The 11381-nt window shown below is 41.7% G+C and overlaps 1 non-coding gene across 1 annotated transcript; it reads left to right on the top strand.

Moving 5' to 3' along the window:
- The first annotated feature begins 6446 nt into the window (after window positions 1-6446).
- Window positions 6447-6579, top strand: LOC142425223 (small nucleolar RNA SNORA42/SNORA80 family). Its single transcript, XR_012779574.1, has one exon. It is a non-coding gene; the product is annotated as a small nucleolar RNA SNORA42/SNORA80 family (small nucleolar RNA).
- Window positions 6580-11381: the final 4802 nt, after the last annotated feature.

Genomic DNA, 11381 nt, shown 5'->3' with positions numbered 1-11381 from the left:
GTGTTTCCTTACTTTCTTACACAATAAGATGTCCTAGGTTCATGTGTTTAACATCAGTCTGGGTCTTGCTATTTCTTTAACCCCTTTCTCACCCTTGTAGGATCTGAGAGATGAAATAAAGAAGCACAGCTGTGATTCAACCGCTTGCCTTAAGCTTAGTTTGTTTTCTTTCCCCCAAAACAACCCTGGCAAGCAAACTGAGACAATGATTTGGGGACAGGTAGATTACTTTGGAAATGATCCCAGGAGTCTGAAATGAGGAAATAGGGAACATGAGACACCACAGGGAAAAAATCCCCCCAAGGATGTTACTGATCTCACTGTGTATTTCTGGGGCCCAGCCCCTGGGAGTCTTCTGAAGAATCTTAGAGAACTCTCCTCAGAGCAAATCCCATTGAGGAAAAGGAAAGCTTAGATGAGGCTTGCCCTGAGACAATAATTCTTCTGGATGTAGGTGTGAAAACTCTTCCTGGAAAGCCTTAGACTGAGAAACAAAAGTAGGATTCTCAGGTTAAGAAGTTATTGTCACTGTGTATAAGGCAAAGATACTTGGATCAGGTGTTGGGAATATCTCCTATCCTGGAAAAGTAAGACTGGTGGCTCCTGATCTCCAATGCTCTGTTCTTTCCTTGTTTCTTGATCCATGGTATCCACCACACTGAAAACCAGCTGCTTATGAATCCAACCTATCCAAAGGTTAGTTTTTGCTTCTTCTGCTGCCCCCTTCCAAAAGTTGGCCATGATGCCAGCCGTACTCCAAGTAAAAGGCTGTATTATATGCAACTTAGCTTGTGCTCTTGTATTTAAAATATCTGCTAAGACATAGAGTAGTGTGTTCTATTCCCACTCTCCATTGCTGTTCAGTCAATCTGATTCACAGTGACCCCATTGAGAGTGTCCAGGGCTGTAAATCTTTACAAGAACCAATCATTCTCCTGCTCAGTGGCACAGGGTGGAACCACCAGCTGTATGTTTGGTGTCCCAATACTTACCCACATCACCACCAGTGCTCTTTCGGTATCCCAAGGATTAATACAACCAATCCCTTCAAAACCCATGCCTTCCCACTGTTGGTAACCCAAAGCAGATGCCAGGCATTACCCTGAGTCCTCCTTAGGACCACATCACCAGCTAATGACCTTGCACTTTCTAAATTATTTTTAAACGCATCTGAATATTTCCATTACACTGCTCTCAAGTCTAGTTCAGAATGCCATCTTTTCTAACCTTGGTGTAGCAGTTTCCAAAATGGGCTTTGTAACTTTGCCCACTTCTGTTCTCATCATCCCGTGGATGCACGTGATTAGGTTGCTCTAAACCCAGCAAGAGTAACTTCTCCTGGAAGGATTTTGCTGAGAATCCTCTGCTGACTTCTGTTGGCCTTAAGAGTAAAATCAAAGCTTGAAGAGTTGAAACGCTTTCATTGATCTAGCTACTGTTTTCACCTCGCTTCTTCATAGCCTCGCACCACCACCCACTCTAAGTCCCCATCTAACCACACCCACAACCAGGCCTATGATATTTCTCGCAAATTAAGTCCTCTTTTCACTATTCTCTCTCTCTCTTCCACCACTGCCCTATCTGCTTAGAAAAGTGGTTCTCGACCTTCCTAATGCCTCCACCCTTTAATACAATTTATCATGTTGTGGTGACCCCCAACCGTAAAATTATTTTCATTGGTACTTCACTATAATTTTTCTGCTGTTATGAATTGTATTGTAAATATATATGATACTCAGGACGTATTTTCATTGTTATAAATTCAACATAATTAAAGCATAGTGATTAATCACAAAACAACATGCAATTATATATTTTGAAATACGTATGTGTTTTCCGAGGGTCTTAGGAAACCCCTAGGAAAGGGTCATTTGACCCCCCCAAAGGGGTTGCGAAACCCTGGCTTAGAACCTCCTTTCTTTCTTCACTACTTCACCTTACTCTATCCCACCTCACCTTCAGGTCTCAGAAGACCCGTCCTTGAAGCCTCTGCTGTGTGCTCTCCTTCGACCACATACTTCTTGTACTCCTGCTTTGCCTCAGTTTCTTCATTGATAAATGAAATATAATGAGGGTGTCCACCTTGTCCAATGATTCTGAGGATCAAATGAGTTAATATAGTCAAAGTACTCAGTAACCATTCAGTCAATATTAGCCACGTTGAGTAACAGTATTATTATAGCACTTACTGTTATATTATTGTGTGTCATCAATATCAAATTATAGTTACATACCGTAGATACCCGAATAGAAGCCGACCCGAGTATAAGCCGCGGTACCTAATTATTACCCGGGAAACCAGAAAAACTGATTGACTCGAGTATAAGCCTAGGGTGGAAAAGGCAGAAGCTATTGGTGAATTTCAATAATCAAAACAAATGAAAATAAAATTACTAAAAATTGAGACATCAGTGGGGTAATGTATTTAAATATTTATTTTAAATAAAAACATAAATAAAAGGACAAGTCATTTAACATTAGTAAACCAGCACAGTCAGTGGAAAATAGGTTCAACAAAAACAATAAGGTATCAACAATGATACCTTAAGAGTACTATTCCCTGAGCTCAATCAGCAACCAAGCTAAAATGTAAAGAGTTAAAATCCTTCAAAACTGGGTTCCTCATCATCATCCGTATCCCAATGCAGAGCTTCAGCTGGTGTGAGGTCATCATAGACGCTGTCCTCACTGAGATCGCTGTCATCACCATCACTGCTGTCATTTTCATACAGAGCGCAGTCTTCACTGCCATCCATAGCATTACTAATACTACATTTCTGGAAGGCACATCGCACCATGTCTTCTGGAATGTCTTCCCATGCATCTCGAACCCACTTTGCTATGAACTCTATGTCAGGCTTCATGAGATTTCCTCCTTTTGTTAGTCGGGCTTGACCAGATGACATCCATTCATGCCACATCCTTTGCACACGGTCTTTAAAAGACTTATTCAAAGATACACATCATAGGACGGCTCTGATTGGTTAGATGGGAGTAAACAAACATTCAAAGCCCTGCAGTGTCAGTGGGGCTTTGAATGAACAGTGGAGAAACGGCAATCACCCGCGAGATAACGGGCTGGGAGGGGGTTGGGGGGTGAGCGAGATGTTATACACTGACCCATGTATAAGCTGAACCCGTTTTTCAGCACATTTTTTGTGCTGAAAAACTTGGCTTATACACGAGTATCTGCGGTATTTAACGATCTGGACAAACATTTCTACGAGGGCAACAGGCTTCTGTCAGTTAGTTCACAATTCTACTTCCATGTGTCCATTCCCAGATCATAGTAAATATTTGTTGTCTTAGTTAATGGATGAAGCAAAGAGGTGGGAGCCTGAGCAAGGTTACAGGAGATGATGGAGAAATGAGTATGTATAAAGTGGGATGAATTCAGGTTTTCAGGGACAATGGGCAGTAGTGACTTTAGAAGGGAAACCTTAAATAATTTTATTTAATTCTTATTGAACAACTATCCTGGGAAGATATCATTTTACCACATAAGAATGTAAATGGCAAAGGTTTGCAGTTCTAAAGTAAGTGACAGAGGGGACCTATCTGTCTAATCTCTTAAAGCAAACCTTTCTGGTCTGTGTTCTGTAAAAGTCTGTTGCCACCGTATGCTGATAAGTCTTATTATTGTTGGAAGGAATACTGCCCAGTGTGGCACCATCCTCACACACGCGAGCCCATTGCTTCAGGCCAGCTTCTCAGATTATTTATTAAAGGCACAGATCGAATGAGGATGGTGAAAGATAAGCCTGCCGAAGGACTTTCCTAATTTTCCACCATGCAGTATTTCCTTGTTCTGTTCCAAAGGCTGTCTCTTGGTCTATGTGCAGATTCTGCATGAGCACAGCGTAGTGTTCTGGAATTCCCACTCTTCTCAATGGTGTCCAGGATTTGGTGTGACCCACCAAGTTGAATGTCTTTGCATAGCCAGTAAGGCACAAGCTACTTTCTTTTCAGCTAAAATCCATCTGACATCAGCAATAATATCCCTGAGATCATGTACTTTTCCGAGTCTAATCTAAATGTTTGACAGCTCAGTGTTGATGAACCGCTACAACTGTTGTTGAATTATCTTCCGCAAAATTTTATTTGCATGTGATATTAATGATATTATTGGATCATTTATACATTCTGCTGGGTTGCCTTTTTAGGAATGGGCACATATATGGCTCTTTGCCTGTTGGTTGACCAGGGAGCTCTCTTCCTAAATTCTTGGCAGAGACTAGTGAGTGCTTTCAGGGTTTCATCAGGTTGGTATTTCATAAATTCCTTGTTTTTTCCTAATGCCTTCATGCAACTTCGACTTCCTCTTCTACATCATGGGTCTCGATCATATGATCCCCTTAAAATGATTGAACATGGACCTTTCTCCCTGGTACAGCGACTGTACTTTTCTCCCATCTTCTTTTGATACTTCCTACATCCTTACATATTTTCCCCATGGAAATATTGAAACAATATTTCCCCTTCAATATTGAAGCACACGGCTCACATTAATTCTTCAATTCTTTCAGCTTGAGATACGCGACGTGTCTTCTTCCTTTTATTCTTTCTAATTATAGATCTTCGCACATTTCATTATAATAATTTACTTTGTCCTCTCAGATTGCCCTTTGAAATTTTCTATTCAGTTCTTCTTTTTCAAAATTTCTTTAACTTGCTTTATGCTCAAGAGCAAATTCCAGAGTCCTTCTAACATAGAGGTTTGTTTGTCCTGTATTTTTAATGAACTTCTGCCTTCTCTATATATGATGTTCTTGATCTCTTCCTACAAGTCAGGCTTTCTGTCATTAGTGTTCAATGAGTCCGTTTTTCTTGAGCTATCCTCTAAGAAGTATCATCTAATAAGTAGAGAAAATTGGCGCACGTAAAGAAGTGTGGAGAACAAGGGGTCAGTAAGAAGTGACTGCGGTTGTGATTGCTTTCCTTCTCGTTGGTTTTAATGTGTCATTCTGAATTGTCACCCTCCAAGAAGAGAGAGTAGAAGTGCCCCAACTCACTGGAACACAGCATTGTGTTGCCAAAGGGTGTCAGGGACACAGCCGCGTGCCTTGATCTGCGTTCTCTCCCCAAGCTGACAACTTCCCTTTTAATGTCAACATCTGGTCATTTCAACTCCTTAAAGTTTTATGTTTAATAAATCACATCCAGAGATAAAACATAATCCCGACTTAATTGAGGTTTGATTTCAAATTTCATTGCACCATTATTTGCTAAAGACATGTGCTCAGCATCACGCTTGATGCTCTGGTGATACCGCCCACCATTGTGTTAGATGCCGTGGCCTGTTTTCCTGTCAACCGCATCTCACCCGGTAAGGTCAACAACAACCATCAACCACAACAATGGCAGCAGTGCGTTGTATTTGGGGTTTTGAAACACATCAGTTCTTTCATCTTATTTGCTGCTTGACGGAATGAATGAAGTAGGTGTTCTTAACTCCGTAATGTGTATGAGCATGTCATTCCAACAAAGCAGGTGATTCCCGTTGTCACGTGGCTCATCATTCATTTGTGTCAGGGTAGACCAGCCCCTAACACATCATCACGGGTCCGGTAGGTGCAATTGTACAGCGATAATAAGTAAAGATTATTTATAGTAAAGTCAATAGAGAGCATGAAAGATAGAAGAGAGATTGAAATAATGGAGTCAGACACATTTCAGAGTAGTATGCTCACTTCAGCCTCACTTGGTGGTCCACATGGGGAGAGAGAGAGAGAGAGAGAGAGAGAGAGAGAGAGAGAGAGAGAGAGAGAGAGAGAGAGAAGAGAGAGAGATTTATTGCTAACCAAGGCTTTTATATTCTCTGGGGATGTGCAAGCCCCCTAATTACAGGTGAGGACATATGTCACAGGAAAGGGGTGTGCTATAGGGTAATACAGTAATGGGAGGAGGGTGATCGAAGGGCATCCACATAATAGGAAGGGGAGGTAATGGGGGTATACATGTGACAAGATGGGCGGATCCTAGATTCAAGATGTTAGCCTAACTTTGGATGTCACTGAGCAGGTTTGACTTGTTCTCTGGCTCACTACAGAAACCATTATCAGTAGGGTGTAAACCCACCCTACTGGGATCAAACTGCTGGCTGCAACCCTTTAGGGAGAAGTAGCCCATTGTCCTTAACAGCAGGGAGTGGGCCCTATTTGTGGTGTGACCAGACAGTAGGCTGGCAACTGACTCCCTTCAGGGAGGTAACTTGACAATCATTTACCATTAGTGGCAAGCAGTGGCCTAATTCTAATATGTATTTGGTGGAGAAGACTTGGGAGAAATCTTTCTGTTTCCCACACATTTGGGGTGTTTCTTTCCTCCCCAAAAAGGAATTATTCTCCCCCACACCTGCTTCATGATTCTGTTCAGGTGCAACTTCCCAACCTGGTCTATTTTATGTATTCATGTATATATCTAATACAATGGAAAACATATTTTGTGCATGGTTTGGATTACTGGCAGCCCCGACCCCATGGGCCTCTCATACTGTCCCATGCCAGAGTGAACCGTAACCCCAAACCATTGCCTGGCTTTTCCCCATGGGCATCGGGCACTGAAGTGGGTTGCACAGTGAAAAGAAAAAAATATTTTAATACTTTATAGGATGGTGATGCTGGAACAGGCCTGGGAGATTTTTTTTTTTAAAGCTAATCTCTCTATTTTATGGTTGAAGAATCTGAAGTTCAAGGAAGCTTAATGGCATTGCCTAAGGCCATCCAGAATCCCAGCAGCAGAGCCAAGACTGAAATCCAGATCTACTGACTCTCACTTCAAGTCCTACCTACTATACAAATTATCTCCAATTTTAATCCCATCACTGTTATGAAAAACACATATTTTTTATTCCTGCTTAACTGTTGGGCCTGAGCCCATTCCGCAGTAAAGCTTCTTCCTACCATCACTATCCTTGATAGTTGACTCTTCTTTTGTTAGCAGAGAGGGATTTGGACAGAACTATGAAGGCTTCTCACCGGCAGTGAACTTTAAGACCTATAAAAGATTCACCACTGAAGGAACTCGTAACTTTGCATGACCAAAGGAACAACTCTGTTCTATGGCTGCCTGTGTTTTATCCTCTATAAATCTTATAATAATGATTAGGCCTAAAGTATGAACATAATTTACATATATCAAAATGTCTCAAGCTTCCACCCTTACAGCTAGTTAAACACCTATAGTAAATACAACAAAGCACATTAGCAAGCCAAAGATTCCTAGGTTTTCATAGTCATTAATCAATGGAGCCTCTCTGAGAGAGAAAGTGTGTGTGTGTGTGTGTGTGTGTGTGTGTGTGTGTGTGTGTGTGTGAGAGAGAGAGAGAGAGAGAGAGAGAGAGAGAGAGAGAGAGAGAGAGAGAGAGAGAGAGAAATGATGGCGCCCTTCTGTATCCTGTGTGTGTTCACAGAAGACTAGTTTTTCTGCATGTTCATCCTTTCACCCTTTCCCAAAACAATCTGCCTGTATTTCCCAGAAAAGCCTTTTATTCCTGCACATTGATCAGAATCTCTGTAGAAATGTCAGCACAGCATAAGACTTTAGAAATTGTTGCTACTTAACACTACTGGCTTCTCCCACCTGTGCCCAGAATATGTTATAGTCTATAGATAGATGCAAGGCCTGTCCCTGGATTCTCTGTTGCATCCTCCCTCTTCCCTGTCCTCGCACTCGGTTCTACTCTGGATTGATTTTGCCTCCTAGCAAGGAGTTCAAGGTTACCGTGGAGGGATTTAAGCTCAGGAATGCTGGCAGATGTGTGCCAAGGCAACGGCAGCTACAAATAGCGCCTGGTACAAGCTTTCAGCGTAAACATCAATTTCTCTAATTTGCTGTAGCCTGAGAACCTTATAAGCCCAGCAAGTGAATTGTGAGTGTGGGTTTGGTGCTGGATGGATGAAGCAGCAGTTCTTCCTATAAAGCTCTGCTCGTATACACCAAGTCTTCAGTTTAAATGTTGTGAAGGGGGACAAGGTTACAGCGACTTCACTCACTGCCATTCTTACCTGTGCCGGTTTCAGACTTGCGCAGAGGCCACCTTGCCATCTCCCTCCTGGACACTGATGAGGAAGGTGACCCGAGCTTGTTTCCAAACCCAGAGTAATAGTTCTCCTCCAGTCTCTGTGCATATTGAGACTTCATACCCCGACCACAGCCTTCAACTCAAACGATCATTGGCCACACATTTCATCAAGACTTGTACCCTGCAATTGTATATGTTTTCTACAGCTTCCAATCGAGCAACTTCCATGTGCTGGGCACTGTGCTCAGTGCCTCCCACAAATGATCAAGCACAATATGAGAAGTCAGAAAGTATTGCTCTGAGGGTTCCTGTTCATACACACATGGGTTTATTCCAAATAGAGCATGCTTCATCATGTTTCTGCTATCCATGAATGGCTATAGACAAGTCCTCTCAGCAATATACTTTTCTTAGTCTGTTTAGAGTGACTTAAAAAAAATAGCAGCTCCCAAGGGGAGCTGCTGGGCCAATTTAATTCACGACAGAAAGGTCGGCTCAGAAAGATATCTCAAAGAGATCATCTTCATAGATTTTGTTGAAGGATATGGAATGATTATGGGGAGTTTATTTTGAAGAATTTTAAAGAAAACTGAAAACTACATTGGTGAGAAAAAGGACAGGAGAGCTGTGACAATATTCGTCTTCAGGACATGGTGTCTGCTCATTCTTCAAAGGCAACCAACCTGTCCTATGAGACTCTCATTGGAAAACGTTACCCCAGCCACCCTATGGCCTTGATATTTCCCCCTTTACATTTATTTTTGTCTCCCAAATGCAAATGTATATATATTTATGTTTTAAAGAGAATGCACAAACTGTCATTTGGAGATGGCAAAAATAGAGAAGCACTTAATTCTTTGGAGGGAGGATTTAGAGAGATAGAAACACTGCTTTCAGAAATATAGAGACCTCGATGGAAGCTATACTGAGAAAAAATAGCTTTACATTTTGATATTTTTGTTTCATGAAGGTTTCTGGAATTTTGGAGTAATACTTTAACATTTCACCCTTCCTCTTCCTGCGTACAATCCTCTATGGCAGGACTTAACATAAATTGCTATTTTATAGACGAGGAAACGCAATTGAAGTTCAATCACTTCTCCAAAGTCACGGGACTATCAAACTGTCATGCAAACGTAGCCAGGCTAATTCTACACTGAACTTGATCCACAGTGCTGTGTTGTGCTCCGCTGGGCTATACTATGGTATGATTTTCTCCCCCAAATTCTTTGCTTGGGGTTATTAAGCTTTCATATTTGTATCTGGTCTCTTAGATTGGCTGGACCTCCTAAGACTTGGGATTATTTATATCTGCCTCCTCCCACCAGCGGCCTAGAACATTAAAATATTTGAAATGTTTAAAGGCCAGAGTGACAGGGGAAAAAAGTCACGGTAACAATCGGAACCTATAAAACCAGGGGGTTTAGAAGCTCGGTGCTCCTGAAAGAGACTCTGCTTTTCTTCCCTGAGGATGTTAAAGGACTGGAATACGATCATTTGGTTTACAGACAACCTTAAATAAAAGTTTCATTAATCCAAATGGGGAGTCTTACAATAATGAGCCCTGGGTTGAATTCTAGAATTCTCTTTATGCTTTGCTAGTAACTAAGCTGTTATAAAAAATAATTTGTGAAGTCAGTTCGCTGCAATGGTCGGACCTCACAGTGTAAAAGGGTGTCTCAGCCTGCTGTCTGAGCACACCCAATTTATGTAATGCTAACATAATGGATTATGCATATTGTATCGGGTTAAAAATGAAACCCAGTGAAGTATTACAGCAATTTAAAAAATATATATCGGGGCTTGTTCAGCACAGATATTTAAAATTTAAACCTGTTTAAATATTCAACTGAAACTAAAATAAAATTCTGAAAAATGGAATTCAATAGAAAAGCTCCATTAAGAGTAAAAATGCCTCTCCAAATCCATTTGGTTCTAATAGAAACCCATCGAGTGAGGTTTTCATTGTTGCAGCACCAGCCAAGGGAAAAATTATACGTGCATTTAGGTAGAAAAGAATCAGCTGGACTTCTTGTGGCATGAGCTTCCCTTATACAAGGCAAAGAGAAGCCTCAGACCAACACAGATCAAACCACAATTTATGTCAATGGCCCAGAGTGCTTTCTTAAACAGCATCTTCCTCTCTGTCCCCTCGCTTCAGCGAAACCTCATTTTACCTTCTATATCAGATGTAATTCTTAAAAGAAAAAAATTGGCACCTCTTGCTGCAATATCGGATACTGACCAATTTGTCTCCTGAGAGCCAAGCTTTATGCCTCTGATAAACATCCTGCAGGATGTTTTCATCCAATTAATTGGAATGATTGCTTGCACAGACATGGACTGCTTTATCAAAGCCGGCTTGAATATCAGGCTTGGGCCGAACCCCAGCATTCTCCTGACCGAGTCTCCTAACGGCCTATGTGGGAGGATTCAGAAACATAATTAAAACAATCACCCAGAATTTGCCAGCTCCCTGACTGCCCTCCAAGAGCAAACGCCAGAAAGGAACTAGGGAAACTTATGGGCAAGTGAAGGGGCGCATTCCAAAGATGCAGCCCCAGAGATGGCTGTTAGGAGACATAAAGTGGAAGGTATTATCAGACGAAATATAGGATAATATAAACAGAGTCTCTAATCCTGAGGACTGTAAATCCCTTTTCCTTAATTGGTTTAGAAACTCTGGTCTGTAATGTGAGCCGAAGGCTCTGGCTGCCTTTCTTCTTTGCTGCCTGGAATCACATTAAGTGGAAAACAATAGCAGGGTTGATGGCTGCCTTTCTGTGGGGATTTAGGGCTAATCTGCTATTGAGACTAATACAATTACACGGGATTAGAACGCTGCCAATGACGGAGAGATTGGGGAATTCTAGCCGAAGGTGAGCCGGGCTCTTTCAATATAGGATGTGGGGACTTAAAAGGGGCATGGATCAAGCCTAAAGTGTTCCGAATGACTCTAAAATCATGGGAAATGATCGTGTTTTTGTAACTAACGAAGGGGCTTGACCAAGAAACGCAGTCCAAACAAAATGCTGCCTCAGAGTTCTTCACTGGCAGTTCATCCTCCTTTGTTTATTTTTAATGATACATGATTGAATCTAGAGATTTCCAAACAGGAGTCATTTTCTCCCCACTTAGCTCCAATTTCTCAAGACAGACGGTAAATTTCCATTAAAAATTTAGCACTCGTGACCCGCTGAGGCGTTTGTCCCTGGTGTCCTCTAACATCGCCATTTTAAACTTGAGCTGATGAACACATTAGGATTTTTACAAACTGACTATGAAATGCATCAGGGCTGGGGGCACAGCCACTACTGGCAAGGAAGGTCTCCCCAAGAACCCTGGATACCTGGCATCT

This window comes from Tenrec ecaudatus, chromosome 13 (assembly GCF_050624435.1).
Source record: "Tenrec ecaudatus isolate mTenEca1 chromosome 13, mTenEca1.hap1, whole genome shotgun sequence".
Lineage (NCBI taxonomy): Eukaryota > Metazoa > Chordata > Mammalia > Afrosoricida > Tenrecidae > Tenrec > Tenrec ecaudatus.
The sequence above is the reverse complement of the archived record's forward strand: the minus strand, read 5'-3'. Positions and strand labels throughout refer to the sequence as shown.